This window comes from Ambystoma mexicanum, chromosome 6p (genome assembly GCF_040938575.1).
Source record: "Ambystoma mexicanum isolate Mex_15411 chromosome 6p, UKY_AmexF1_1, whole genome shotgun sequence".
NCBI lineage: Eukaryota > Metazoa > Chordata > Amphibia > Caudata > Ambystomatidae > Ambystoma > Ambystoma mexicanum.
The window spans coordinates 964438936-964454226 of NC_090935.1; the positions used below are offsets into that span (position 1 = coordinate 964438936).

The 15291-nt window shown below is 45.5% G+C and overlaps 1 protein-coding gene across 8 annotated transcripts in view; it reads left to right on the forward strand.

Annotated features, from left to right (window-relative positions):
* Positions 1–629: 629 nt before the first annotated feature.
* The window catches only part of SNCAIP (synuclein alpha interacting protein), a 666776-nt gene continuing 652114 nt past the window's right edge, over positions 630–15291 (forward strand). For 7 of the 8 annotated variants that reach the window (XM_069625574.1, XM_069625570.1, XM_069625572.1 and 4 more), the window contains exon 1: positions 630–774. The gene's annotated coding sequence lies outside the window, so the exon portion shown is untranslated. The remainder of the gene's footprint in view (positions 775–15291) is intronic. The other variant, XM_069625577.1, reaches the window with a different exon arrangement.

Here is a 15291-nt window from a genome sequence, read left to right on the forward strand (position 1 = left end):
GAGGAACGCAGAGGTTGCTATTATGAACTGCTGGAAAGAATATTTATTTACCAAACTATTTGGGTCCGTATAGTGACATTGCCACATTGGTTTGACAAGTAATACAAAATATATAATGGGGAATATGTTTCTTATTTGTCAATGGCATGTATGGGTTTTGCTGATTTTACAAAAAAGTTCTACAAATAGTATTTGGTGGTTTATTACCAGGACACCAGGACTCCTTGGTGATATGAGAGCAACATGCAGGGTTGCCCATTATGTAATCTCTGCCTTTCTTTATATAGCCCTTGACCCCAGTCTTGCAGGATTATAATGCTGCAAAAAACAAGGCAGGTGTAATTATTAGACAAGGATCGGTTCTTTCTTTTCGAGCTTGGGTAAAGTACCACACAGCCTTTGGCATTTAAAACTACCACCGCGGGTTTTGCAAAGTAGGTGGATGAACTCACTCAGCTATGTCAAAATAAAAAGGAACTACTTCAAACATAAAATCCATTTGGCACTCTTTGCTGTAACCCAGAGCCATCATTGCAGGGCTCTGTGCTTCCAATAAATAATCTTGCTCTGGTTTTCTTTTTGAGGGACATTGCGCTTGCTTTCCCCCTCAGACTGGCAGCTCTGCTTACGCAGCCCCCTGGAGGCGGCGGCGCGCGGCATCTGGCAGTGTGGCGCGCGCCCTGGCTGAGCCCGTCGGTGGGATCGACGGGAGCATCCTAACTAGTGCCGCTGGAAGCGGCTCCCGGCCGGGCACGGAGGAGCGGCGAGGCACGGGTGAGTGCGGGGCAGCCCGTGGCCGGGTGTCATTGTGCAGTACATGGGGATGGCTTGGTCTGAGGAGGGGGCGCTCACGAACATGCCTAAGGGCGAGGGGCTGCTGGCTCCATGCTTTGCTCGGAGAGCGACCTCCGTGTCTGGGGATGCCAAGGCTCATCCTCGCTGGCTGGCTGCGCTCCGTGCGGGGGCAGCGGGACTGCTGCATTCTCCGGGAGTGACCGAGGATGTCAGGTAGACAAAGGGCTCAGGGGGGGAGGATGGAGCACGCTGTGGAGAGCTGACAGCCCGTGGCAGCCCGGGCACCGCTCCCATCCTGCGCCGTGTGTGCAGGTGCTGGGGGGAAGGGGGGGGGGGGCAGACTGTGGCAGTGCCACGGGGGGTATGCACGGTTCTTCTCCGCGGTGTGCGCTCCGGTGACTCTCTAGGCAGCGGAGCTGGCACCGGCATCCACTTTCCACAGGAAACGCTGCATTCTTTGTCATCTGCGCCGGAGAGGGGCTGGGGAGGAGGCGAGCAGTGTGCTTGGATTCAAAGCCGGGGATGCAGCTGGCACCGTGTCCCTCTGCCATGGGTACCGAGGTCCCACCTCTACCCCTGCTTGCCTCTTCTGTGACGATGACCCTTCTGTGCTCGTAGACATATTGCTGTTTATTGTCGCTCAGAATACAGCGGTGAACTGTTGGTCCAATCAGCTATATTCCAAGGAATGTAACCTCTGGAAGCAGCCCCCATACACCGTCCACTCCAGGTTTCTGAACGTGTGCCACTGTTACTCATGGGCGGGTTAAGAGTTCATTGTGTTGCTGTTGATGGGCGGGTTAAGAGTTCATTGTGTTGCTGTTAAAATCACGGCCTCTGTTAAGTTGTCAATCCTGAGCAGATTTGTTTTACAAACAACTTTTCATCAGCACCACCCGCCACCCACCCTTAGTTCGCCAATTGATGGCCTCTTGTCAGCTGGGCTGCTGTTTCTAATGTTTTCCACCCTCTATAAACGTGAGCATGTTTTACCATGCTAATGCCACCACACTTCCTCACACACATGCGAGTATGTTCCTATGTATTCTTAATGTGACCACCCTCCCTCTCGATTCTCAAATCACAATTACATAATGACGTGCTACTTTGTGCTTAATATATATGTTGCATGTGTAATGCTCCTACTGTATGTGGCCCTGCAAACCAGTGAACTTATGAGAGATCTGCTCATGGCAACAAACATCGGACTACTGTGATGTTATAAAAAGCCCTCTACACCCATTAAAATAGTGTATACAATCAGCAAGGAATGCAAAATGAGGCTGCCAGGCTGGGGCTTTTCCGAAGAATCAGAAACGTGCTCCTCTAAGGGAGCTCGCTACAGGGCTGCCCATTTCCGGAGTATTTGGCACCATGTGCAAAGCCTACTGCTGCATGGGACAAGTAAGTCTTCATGCGTTTGTCCACCACTACCCACCAGCATACATATACAGCATGCCTTTATATTTCATGTGGCAGAAGCATGGGTGAAGGACACGTGGAGTGTGGCTCTTGAATGCCTCCCACCCTCTGCTACCAGCAGACCCAAATCTCCTCTTCCTGAAAATCAGTCTCTATAAGCAAGTTTCCAATGTAGGATTCACACCACAGGATGCATAGCACATTACATACCTGTGTAGGCCTAGCAGTAGCCAAGTCGCCTCGGGAGGTTGCAGTGCGACGTGGTTTCCCCGATGTACACCTTGCATAGCCAGGCTGCTCGCTGACCCGAAGGAAGAGGACAGGTATATTTTATGATTACACCACGGGATCAAAATTAATATTGGATAAGCAAGCGATAAAAGCAACTCTTGGGTATCCAGCATTAACCAGGAGCTAGTACATAGCGTTCCGCAAATGTAACTGCCACATAAATGCAAACTTATCATTTTGTCCATTATGATACCTTATGCTTTAACTATGTTATGGGGTTTGTCCAAATGTTTATTCATAGATTTTCCCAAAAGCAAGAGTTACATTCACATAGGTGTGTTTGTTCGGCATCAGTTGGCCCGGGGAGCCAAACGTAGCTCCTCGTAGGTGTTGGTATGAAGCTAAATGGGAACTTATAGGGCCCGATCAATGGAATATTTTCCCGGTTCAAAGTGAATTTGCACTGCTGAAAAGTGACTTTGCACTGCCCACACAAACCCTGATTCATGGAACTGTGCCTAGGGTATTTTTGCTGGGCAGAGTCATTTTGTAGTGCAAAAATGACTATGTGCTGACTTTGCCCGGACTTTGCACGGTTCCATGAATCAGGGTTTGTGTTGGCAGTGCAAAGTCACTTTTCAGCAGTGCAAACTTACTTTGAACGGGGCAAATATTCCATGAATCAGGCCCATAGCCTACAACCAGGAGCTAAGTATCTCTCAACTCCCCCCAGTTTCTAACCTTGTAGGCAGGGATTTCATTTGGGGTGTGCTAGGGATCACAACTGTGACCCCGGGCCACCCTAGCATGACTCCTGGCACTGCATCTGCGACCCCTGGGGGCTCAGATTTCAAAAGAAAGAGTTTATTTTTCTGGACTAAAAGCAAGAGCTAAATAGCTCCAAGCTCCCCTCAATTTCCAACCTTGTAGGCAGGGATGTCATTTGGGGGTCTCTAGGGATCACAGCTGCAACCCCTGGCCACCCCCAGCATGACCCCTGGCCCTGCATTTACGCCCCCTGAGGGCTCTATTTCAAAAAGAGAATTTATTTTTGAAGTCACTCTGACTTCAAAAAGAAATTATTTCTGTTTTGATTTTCATAACAGAAAAAATAATTCTTTTTAAAGTTAGTCAGAATGACTTAAAAAATAAATTATTTCATTTTGAAATCCTAGGAACCCCTCCCCCAGGACATGGATGGCTCTGGCTTCTGTGCTCTGCTGCACATGGCACATGCTTGCTGGAGCATGGGAGCCATAGTCATGCTTGCAGAGGGGGAGCAACGGATTCTGGAAGGTAAGGACATTTATTTTTCAAATGTAAACGTCTGTTTGTGTGTGTTTGTATATTAAGTAATGTTTGTGGGTCTATATATCATGTGATGTGTCTGAATGAGTGCATGATATGTGCGTGGCTGGCCAAACTTGAGTGAGTGTATGTGTAAATGAACAAGTGGTGTGTGAATGTGTGTACTTGTCTTAAATACTTGGATTACTTACCAGTAATCTTTATTACTCCTAGTCCCACTCTTCCTCATCCCAGTACTTGCCTATGAAGCACTTGGCCTCATACATAAGTACTGGGAGGTGGAAGAGGGACTTTGAGGTAATACTGGGCAGAGGAGTGGATTTTGGGGGTTGGAGGAGGACAATGGGATGGAGAGCGGACGTGTGGGAAGGGTGATGCAGGAGAGGGGTGTGCTAATACATAAAGGTCATCAATGTTAAAGCAGGCATGATATATATTAGTGGCTAGACTGGTATTATGGTATTATGGTACAGCCAGTCTAGTCATTTCTTACTGTGGCATAACATTTTTTCTGGGCATCTATAATAAAGTGAGCGTAATAAGTGTTATTACATGTCTAGCCTGGCATTTGGGTGCAGCCAGTATTGCCTTTTCTTACTGTGTCATGACATATTTTCTGGGCATATATATATGGTATAATGAAGCATCATAACTGTTATTACGTGTCTAGTTTTGCATTTTGGTGCAGCTTGTCTAGCATTTCTTACTGTAGCTTGACAATTTGTACTGGTGGTGCCAATCTGGGGTTACATGGGGACAGTCAAATGAGAATACTCTATAATTGTGAAAACTGTAGATGTCCAAGTCGATTGTCAAAATGGTAATATGTGAATATTAAAAATCTGCAAAGAAACCTGGTTAGGAAAACTAGGAATCCACTGGGATCCATTGAACTGGACGTGTAATGGGATCATTAAATGGTAGCTATACTGGGGTTGAAAAATGCTGTCCTGGATTGTGATTGGCCACCTTACAAGGATTGTGCAAACTGGTAGAATACTTGGATTGTAAAAGAAGAATCTATGGTGGTTGTTAACCCGGGATTGTACTGGAATGATCTAATGGGAGGATATCACAAACTTTGAGAATACTGAGCCAGTTTAACTGGGGGTATACTCGAGTTGTCAACCTGGGAATACATTGGGTGACTCAAACTGAGCATTTTCCTGGATACCCAACTGGAAATATACTGGCATTGTAAAATATGAGACTGTCTAACTTCGAGTATGATGTGGTTGCAGTCTGGGAGTATACTGGGAGTGTGCAGACAGGACATTGGGCAACATGCAAATATAATGTCTTGTCAAATAGGAGGTTTACTGAATATACTTGGGATGGGCAAACTGGGAAAATACTGCCTCTGTGAAACTAGGCAATGGAAACGTGAGCAAGCATAATGAAATGTGATAAGCGGCCCTTGGGTAAACTGGTATTGGTGCACTAAATGAGCACATTCAAAACCACCAATCATTTTCCATCTAGGCATGATGTAAACTGCTGATGGTGTGTTGGATGGATGTGTCTAGATTTGCATTTTGGTGCAGCTTGTCTAGAAATTTCTTACTGTGGCTTGACAATTTATACTGGGCATCTCTGCTAAAGTAATCATGATAAGTGTAATTACCTGGCTAGACTGGCAGTTGGGTGCAGCCAGTCTAGCCTTTCTTTACTGTGGCATGCTATAAATCCTTCCCGATATCTATGATAAAGTAAGCATGATAAGTGTTATTAAATGCTTATATTGGCATTTTGGTGCAACCCAGCAAGGTATGTCTTACTGTGGCATGGGATTTTTGACTGTGTATCATCAGGTCTACAGCAAACATGATAAGTGTTATTACGTTTCTAGCCTACGTTGTGCAGCCAGTTTTGACATGTTTTCTTATAGTGGCATTGCATTTTCAATTGCAAAGCAGTAAGATAGATCAGCAGGTTGAGCACTCGCTGCTGCAATTTGTGTGTGATATGCAGTTTGCAGGTTCAAATCCCGGCATCCCGGCTCAACCTTTCATTCTTCCTAAGTTGATAAATGAGCACCAACTTCAGTTGGAATGATAATTGTATTTAAATATGTGCTATGTACAGTGCTTCTTTGAAAGTGCTATATAAATAACAATTCATTATCATTAACCAAAGCATTGATGCTGCTGTGCATTGTTGGTGACTTGCATCTAATGGATTTTTGCATACGGTAATGTTGCACCAACTGGCAATGTATGGGCTCTACTTATCATATAATGACAATACCAGACATGCAACTATAACTGGCATAATCTGGAAGTAACTGGCCATACAATGCCGAGGTGGCATATCTATGCCAGTGCCTTGGCCTATGTTGATTCTATTGGGTCTAACCCTATGATATCATGACCCCCATCCATGGCATATGAAGGCAGCACGCTTGCTAAAATGTGGTTGGTATCTGAAATATTCTTGTCTCCGTTAGTACCTATTTGGTATTTTAAAACTGGTACATTCATGTACTTTTATTTATGCACACAAGCCACTTCTGGTGATGTCAGAGTTAAAGAGGAACTGATGCCATCCAAGTCAAAGGTCATTTGGCATCACTTCCTGTGTCCCTGCTTGTAGGTGTAGTCTTCATGTTAAGCTTCTGCTTCTGGGTCATATAATCCAGAAAAAGCCAATAAAAATCTGCAAAATAGGGATTAAATTCCCCTATAGACAGCACTGTCTTAAAAAATGTGACTTCCGGTTATGGCACCTCTTACTCTTACGCATCCTGGCGGTATTTTAATTTTCCTTGGAGTGCCACCCATGCACCTCCTGCTGCATCCCTTCCTCCTCTATGTGTCCTGCCATACAGTGCTAGCCCATCGTGGGAATTCTTAAAAGCCAGATGTAAACATCACCTGCCAGCCAGTGAAGGGGCGGGCACCCCTGCCCACTATCGGACCCCAGTGGAATCTTCTGAATAATGCCACACTCAGTGTTATAGTGATGTTCTAGGCCCTAAATCCAATGTATGTCTGTCTCTGGCCTGTCTCGCTCAATGACACCCCTTCATCAGCCAGCCTTTAGTTCAATGAAAAATCCACTTCTGTTTCGTAAAGGCACCTTGCACATGAACTACCTCTAGTATCTGTATTTCCTTTTTTATTTATTTTTTTCAGTGAAAAGTGCATCCCAAAATTAAAATACATGCAAGTGTTTCCCAGAGTCCCTCTCTCCACTCCCTGTGGACAGGCAGAAAGAAGCTTTCGTATTGCTGCTAGTTCTTCTGCGTTGGTCTCACACTTTCAAATGATGTTTGTTCAGTTGTAGTAAAGTATGGTATGTTTTGTTAAAACGCTTTTACATTGTGTCCGTTACCTACTTTTTGTCACACAGGTAATTTACCTCAAACAAGTTAAGCATTTGAGTATTTTGACTTCCACATTTTTTGGCATAACTTTTTATGAAATTATCTTCCAAAATAGTTAAGCCAGGCGCTGATAACTTTCGAGCCACTGCAAGCAGAGGGCAGAAGTTACAATGCAATTCCCAGCTGTAACAAGGCAGGCCTTTTCACTACCGTGGGCGCTTTCCCAGGGGTGGGCCCCGAGCCACAACTCCACGGACCGGGAGAGGGAGCGTTCCTGGTTGTTTGGGCAGTCCTGGATGGATGCACCGCTGCTCTGGCCCAGATGGGCCCTCCGTGCTTGCTGATGGCTGGTCACCAATGTAAGTGGTATGGTGAGGCTGTCCTGTGGAAAGCAGTTATGAATATGTATGCGAGTGCAATTGGAAACTATTTGTTATTTGGAGGTGTCTGGCATCGCAGGCGTGTTATATTTGTAAAACAAGCGAATCTAACACAATCAACATTGTGCATATATCGCCCAAAGGAGAATGCATTTGCCAGTGTTTTTTTCCTCGCCCGTTTTCCCCGAGTGCTCTGAACTGCTGTCCATTTAAGCGGGCGAAATGAATGGCTCAATCTGCGATGGACCGTCCCCTGGCCCCGGGGTCGCAAACCCCCAGTCCCATGGGGGCCCTTTACTTTCCACGGCGAGCTGTTTCTCCTTGTAATGGAGACGCAGCTTAGCAACTCGTTTCTTGGCGCCGACAGACAGTTGAGTGTGAGATGATAACTTCAAGAATTGTTAAGTAATCTCCATTGCCGTTGTGCCCAAAAATAATAAGTCGTGTTCCTTGTCTCCCCGTTTAAATGGTGACATTAGGGGATGCCTGCTCTGCTGCTGAGCTGCAGAGTTTGCCTGGCTACACACCAGGGATGAGGTGCACACAGATTCTCTTGTGTTTGCTGCTACCGCAGGGTTCATCTTGCAGGGCTGGGGTTCAGGCTCAAAGGTGGTGCGTATTGGGAGGGATTCCCTGGGTAAGATTGTTGATCCATGCATGCCAGACTGATCCATTCAGGGTATTAACTTTGCATTCTGGGACTTGTAGTCCTTGATCTGCCCATTATGAATCCAGGACTACCAGTTGTAAAAGGCAAATTTAAAGGCCTGAACTAGCACCCCCAAATGCAATGGATCACGTTGCCATGCATGGAAGTTTATCAGCTTATAATGCTTTGTAGGCTGGCCCACCGCCATGTGTTTAACATTGTAGCCTGAACTGTAACAGGCCCTTGGCCATTCATAGGTGGGGTGTTTTGGGGATTCCGAATGCTCTGATGGCTTTTCCAGTTCTCTGTCACCAGACCTATACACCCATGCCATGATTTCAGGTGCAATTCCGTGGCCTTTTCACAAGCGCGGTGGAAGTTTTGTGTCTTGTCTCTCTGTGCTTCTATGTGCTATATTCCTGGCAGCAGCACAGTCAGGGCAACAGCGCCATTCATGCACCAATATGAAGCTATTCCTTTCGATTGGGGTCCTTTTACCGCAGCCCTTTTTTTGTCGGCTATCCCTGTACTTATTGCTTCTGGCGTGTGTGCGTTTTTGTGTGTGTTCTCGTTTTTTGAGCTTCCCGCTTCGCTTTTCCCCATTTTTATCGTGTGTAATAAGTTGCTTTCAAATTAAGGCTGTTGTAAGGTAACACTTCCCTGTTCGTAGGATTTACCTATAATGCGTTGCTAGTGGGTGGGTCAAACTTGGATGGCTTTGCCCCTTAGTGAAAAGCAGCGCAGCGCCCCTCCCCCATCTACATGCACATGTCAGTCAATAATTCGTATAGGCCACCGTCAAACTTTTATTGAGAAATGCCCAAGTTTTTGCTTTCAGTCATTGTGTTATTTTCCGTAGACCCAAGAAAAGGGGAGCATTTCTGCTCCACGGTTACGTTTCACATTTTGTTTTCCGAAAAGGCCCATTCCCTCACATGGAGAGTATTTCAAGACCCCACTGGAGAATAAGCCCCCCTGTTGTGTTGTAAGTTTTACACGAGCCGTTAATTGCTTTGGCACAACCTTGTAACTACCCCTAATAAACTCTGTGCAATCCTAAAAACATGCCTCTCTTTAGGGGTCGATGTCGGCTGCTATAGATTGATTCTAGGAAGCCAGTAGAGATGGTGGGATATCAAGGCTGCAGCCAGGGGGCAGTCCACGACGCCCTAATATTGAGACTGTAAATGGCCTCTTTTGGCTCCAGTTCTGGCCCAGGTCTGGTGTAGTCTGGTGGTCTTCTGACAGAAGGGGCTGGATCTTGAAGATTAGTTTGAAGAAATGGAGGCTGGTGCAGACGGCTTTTCTTCCCAAGCCACTACAAATACTAAATAAATAAATAATAAATTATACCGGGGTCATTTTCTCCTGTGTGCTAGGTTGAATTTCAGCAATGCAGTGAGATTTGTGTTCAAAGGCTAAAATCAGAAGCTCAGTTTTAAAAATCCATGCAAATGGCCGAATCACTCTGTGCATCGTGTGCTGTGCAGAGTCAGCAGCACTCTTCTAGCACAGCATGCGAGTGCCAGTGGAGGCCTGCCTGCCTGCCAGGGTACATCAGTACTTTCACCTGCACAGAGGAAGGCTCTAGCTTACTCGGCAGCAAGTTCCATCATTACCCCAGGGCAGCCCGCACACAAAGCACACATGCACTCGGTATGCGTAGAAAAAAAACGAATGGGATATTTGTTGGAATTTCGGTCGAATTAAAAGTTCGTGTGCTAGTAGTGCCGGTACCAGAAGTCCAAACCTCCATGATGCAGTTCATCTAATAGCAACCCTAGCTCTGCTGTTTCGGCTGCTATATTCCTTGCAGACCTCAAAGCACTACAGATGCCATGCACGTGGCCACGTACAGCAAGACTCAACGACCTAAGGCCAGGTGATGTCACTAGGAACCCAATACGAACTGGAAAGGAGAGGCACGCAAAGGTGGAATTAATATGTGAAAACACTGGCTTAATGATTCTGCGGTTCCCACATTGCACAGATCCCAGAGACTTTGATAAACCAAAGGAACCCAAGCAGAGTTAGTGTTTGTGCAGAGGCGCCAACTAAGAAGATTGAGCCACTGACAACATTGCCTTATGGGAGCTCGGGCTGCAAAACCTCAAGAGGCGCAGTGTCACTGCCGCAGAAAGGTGACCAGGAGGAGGTGATGCCTCCGGTGATCACTAGGGAAGTATTGAGCACTAATAACACCAAGTGAAGCGTGTTTAAGTGCACTATCGAAATAAGTGATGGGAGAGAACACGCGCTAAGAAAGCGAAGTGAGTCTACTATAAAAGAGACTATCCCAAATAAGACACTCGGGGGCGCATTCATATCGACTTTGGAAGAATGCCCCAGCTTCCGAATAGGTATGTATTTATTTATTTATTTATTTAGTGCACAAAACCCGTAGGTATCTAGGCACTTATGCTTAAGAGATTGCTTACAGTGCTTCAGGTTACAGAAAGGAAGCTCAGGAGGTGATTACATCAAAGAGAAGTGCACAGAGGTAATTACATCACCAGCAAAGTGCAAAAAGAGTTCCCGGTGAACATATTTATGGAGCCTAACCCCATGTTGCAAGGCGGCTGCGACACAGAGATGCAAAGTCAATCAGATGGGCACATCCAGGGAACACAGAATGCAAGATCATGGGGCCTTGTCTTAAGGCTTGTCTAAGGTGTCTTAAATACCCAAAAGGTTGTTAACGCTTTTAACAACCTTTTCGGTACTTAACACCCACTTGAGAATCGGGCTCTCAGTACACGGATTACAGAAGCCACTTCTCCAAGCGAGAGAATCAGAAGTGCAAGCACTGTGGAACTGGGTCACTGGTGAAAGTGCTGACCAATGAAGTAGCAGTCCCATAATAGGCCAGTGTGTGCTCTTTCCGATGTTCATGGCTAGAGTTACATCTGTTTTCTCCCCTTTGTTCTGCGCTTCCATCGACTTTTAAGCTGTTGAGGGGCCTGATCATCCTATATTCCCATTCCCATGGGATCTTCCTTGTTTTCCTGCCAACATCCCTTTTAGTATTCCAAGGTGTGCTATTGTCCTTCTAAGCGCATCTCAAATGACGAACTTTCTTTCAAACTCTCTGCAAATCATTAGCAGTTTTTGTTTCTACCACTGATGTGAAATGTGTGACATCCAAATGGAACTCCCTTGAAATCGCTAATGAGTTTGCCCCCTCAGATGCCTTTCACAAGAGAAACCCACTGTGGGTTCCCTGGCACACTATCCAAGTCTGAGAAGCCTGCTCTTATATGCTGTGAGAAAAAATATGGTCCCACAAGGCTCACTCTGCTGCCTTTTCTGAGAGCACTGCATACAAATCATTTATCTGCAGCAAAGGCAAAATCACTTTGTCTCTCCACTGAATCATCCCACTCAACTCTTTGGGACTATCGGTTAATGCTTGCCTCTTCTTTCATCCCCTTTTTATTTGACTCTAACACATTTTCCTCCTATCTAATCTAGGGGATAATTATAAATAAATTGCTAACTCACCCGTTGGTTCTCATTCCTGATAGGGTAGGTGCTATTTAAAGATCTTACCCCCACCCCTCATTTCTGTGGATGAATTTTACCCAATGTTCTGGGCTCGGTGAGTGCAGGTCTCTATACCGATGACTGTCTATACCCCGCGCTGCTCAAGAACAAAGCACAATCTGTAACCTGTCTGACCTCCAATTACAAATGCTTCCCTCTAACGCATTCTTTTTCAAGTTCTGTGACAAATTCACAAGATCCTTATGTGTCTCGCCATTTCTTTGTCAATGTAACTTTCACCTGTCTGGCAGCAGGTTCATTGTAACTAAGAACCACAGACAGGTGCCCATGTCTTTTTTCTTTGTAACCAAGTAAGCACTGCTGTAACCGTGCCACGATGCCACAGGGCCGCCTTGCACGCTTTATAAATATAAATAAATACATTACATTTTTGTCTCACCTCATCATCTGCTTAGGTCCTGCCGATCAGTTTACCCACGATTACCCTTCAGATGGCAGATGACACCTTGTGCATTCTGAAAGATGGTGGGACCGATTTACTTGGGTTTTGTGATCTCTCAATGACTTTTGGACTTGGTCAACCATGGGGATCTAAATTAAATGTCCACTGGATTGGGAGTGGAGGAAAAGGAGTGAACCATCCTGGATTGGTTTCTAAGACCTCTCCATACGCCACTATCTTGATGACACCCAATTATATCTCTGGGTGCCCTCTCTGGAGGGTGCCACCCCTGCTCACTCTACTCCTGTGGTGCAATTGAGGATTGCAAATCCCATGATGACTCCCTTCAATTTACCCCTTCTAAAACAATGTTTCTTTAGGTATCTTCTTCTCCGACAGGATGCTTACTTCAAGACTGTCTTCTGCTGTATCTTTAGTTGGCATTGCTCCCTCTTGGTGTGCTAGATTCTAATCTAGGTTCCTCCTTGTCATTATTGTTGCACTCCTCTCTTTTCACCTACATGGTCTACCTAGAATGAATCGCCTTTTACTCCCACGGCTCCCACAGAACGTTGGACTCATTTACTCTATCTAGACTACATGAAAGGGACACATTTCTAAGCGGGCTTACTACAAACGTTTTAGTACCCCTTTAATTGATCCTTCATTCTGCTGCTCAGCTGCTTGACAGTGCCTTAAGTTTTGGGGACAACGCCCATTCCTTGAACTGACTTTCTTTTCACTTTCTTACACTTTTCAAGATTTTCTAAATTATATTCTACATTATTTTTAAGGTTCTTGACCGGAGGGTAGGGGGGCAGAATATATGGCCACAAAGTTACACTTGTCCCAGATAAGAGAGTCAGTTGGAGTGTGGAAATCGCAGACTTGACATTAAATTAAATAATTTCTGCTTTGCAGGAGTACAGGGACGAGTAGTGATGAAAGCTCCTACTCAGATGCAAACTACTATTAAACCAGCAGTGACCCCAGTCATACAGATGAAACGGGTACAGCCGAAAGGTATACCTCCATCACCTCTTAGGGTGACATGGGCCAAGGACATGCTATACTCTTCAAGGGGGGTGTAAGCTAGCAAAGAAGTCTCCAAACAACAGTAGTTCTGGGGTACAAAAATAAATATCCAATCAAGGTGCTGTAAAAATAGGAAACTTTAATACTCAAACTAAAATCACAAATACACTATCACAAAACATAGATAACCCACCTCTCTGTAGAGAAGACATAGAATGTGCAAACCTTAATAGGAAAGAGACCCTCTAGCTTTGAAGACAGAGGGAGACAAGCAATATTTTATACAGCAATGTTCAGGATCAATGAAGATGATGCTAAAAATGTAAGGAGTGGGGTCCTGAATATCTTTTGGGCCCTTTCAGGAAGCCAAGGGGGAATATAACAACTTATAACACTTTTTAGGCTAGCTCTTTGAGCTTGACAATGTCAAAACTGACTTCTAGGTGTTTTCCGAAGTTCAAGACAATGTTGAGACTGGCCGAGTCAGCATGCAAGATGGGCAAGACAATTCCTTTCATGGAGTTAAGTCGGTGTCAAGACAGGGTGAGATAATGGCCTCCAGTGGACGGAGTCCATGTTCAAGACAGGGTGAGTCGATGGATTCCACTGGGTCGAGTTGGCTTTGAGACATATCACAGCAAGGACTACAGCCACTCGAAGTGCGTAGAGTGACAAAGGTGGCTCCGAGGTCATGCAGCAGCTCAAAATGACTCAAACATGGTTCATTCGGCTTGAAGAGCAGATTGAGTCCGGAGACAGCACCAAGGCTCTTCCTTTAGTTCTTGGTAGGTGAGGGATCCAGGCTAGGGCCTCCAGGAATAAGGTCATTCCTCCTTCTGCCCGGCCCAACCAGAAAAGTTGTCATAACCTGATGGGTCTGTCCCCTCCAGTGAGCAGGATCCTTGTTCCAGTGTTAATGCAGCAGATAGGGCTTGCCCCCACAGTAGTTCATTCAAATCAACTGTTCAGTTGGCATGGGTGATGGACGGATCTTTCTCGCTTCTTTGAGGCCTTCATCTTCACCTCTATGGAATAGGACTTTGGGCAGATTGTACGCCGTTACAGCTCCAGCAAAATGTTTCTTCTTCTGATGTCCAAAGGTAATGAAGGGGGGAGTCTCACCCCTTTATACAGTCCAATCAGCCACAGCTAATTGGTCCATGCCTTTTTATAAGGTTACAATCATGGCTGCTGTGATTATTGTCTGTTCCCGGCAATGCCATTCCCATAGTGCTTTGTCTGCAGGAAGTGGGGAGGGGACAGAGGAAGTGTGGGAGCCCTGGGAGGTTCCAAGGTTTTGGTTCCCTTCTATTAACTAATACTCCTCTCTTGGCTACTGTAACTCTACCCTCTCTCCTGTCTGAGCTGCATCAAAGAGTCTCTAGTAATTAATACCATGTTGTGACTTCCCTCTTGCAAGCAGAGCCTGTCATTTTAAGCACTGGACCTCTCGCTGCCTCTGGGGGTAGATCTTATCCACCTGGAAGTTGACAAGCTCTTCACAGAGAGAGCAAAGATTTCACTGGGGATGCGCCCAAACAGTCCTTTTGGGTGAAACCTACACAAAAGGCCCTGACAGAAGGAGTCACTAGAAACCCAGTGGATAATAAAATGACACCAAAGGATTTTGGACAGTAAAACTGTAGATTCCCAGAGGCCACCATGCCATAACTAGGCATGATTTATGTTTAGATTTAATCTCACACCAGGCCATGGTAGCACACAATTATCTAATTTGGATTAGGTCTGCTCATGGTCAAAGGAAGTCCCTGACTGTTAGAACATTGTGTTCCATCAGGGTGTTTGCCGGAATATACATGTTATTCTGTAACTGCCATGTTGCCAAACTACAAGGCAGCTGCTGAGGGGTGTCAGCACAGGTTTGCACTAAACATTTAATCATGGAGCATTTATGAAAGTGAGTCTGATTTGCAGAGCTCACTTTTAGAGGCAGAATTACCAGTGTCATTTTGGTTTTAAAAAAGCAAAGGCTGTGGCAAGTCTTCCCTCACAAATGCATTCTGTCACATGATATTCTCAAATTAAGGCGATCCAAGATGTCTGCTCAGCCTTATATTTCAGCAGCTCATGCGTTATTGATTTGCCTACCAGTTGCTAGATAACTTGCCCCTGCTCTTCTCCTTTCCAGAATGCTTCTGATACCCATATTATTCCCTTTCATATTAGTGATACATTTCTC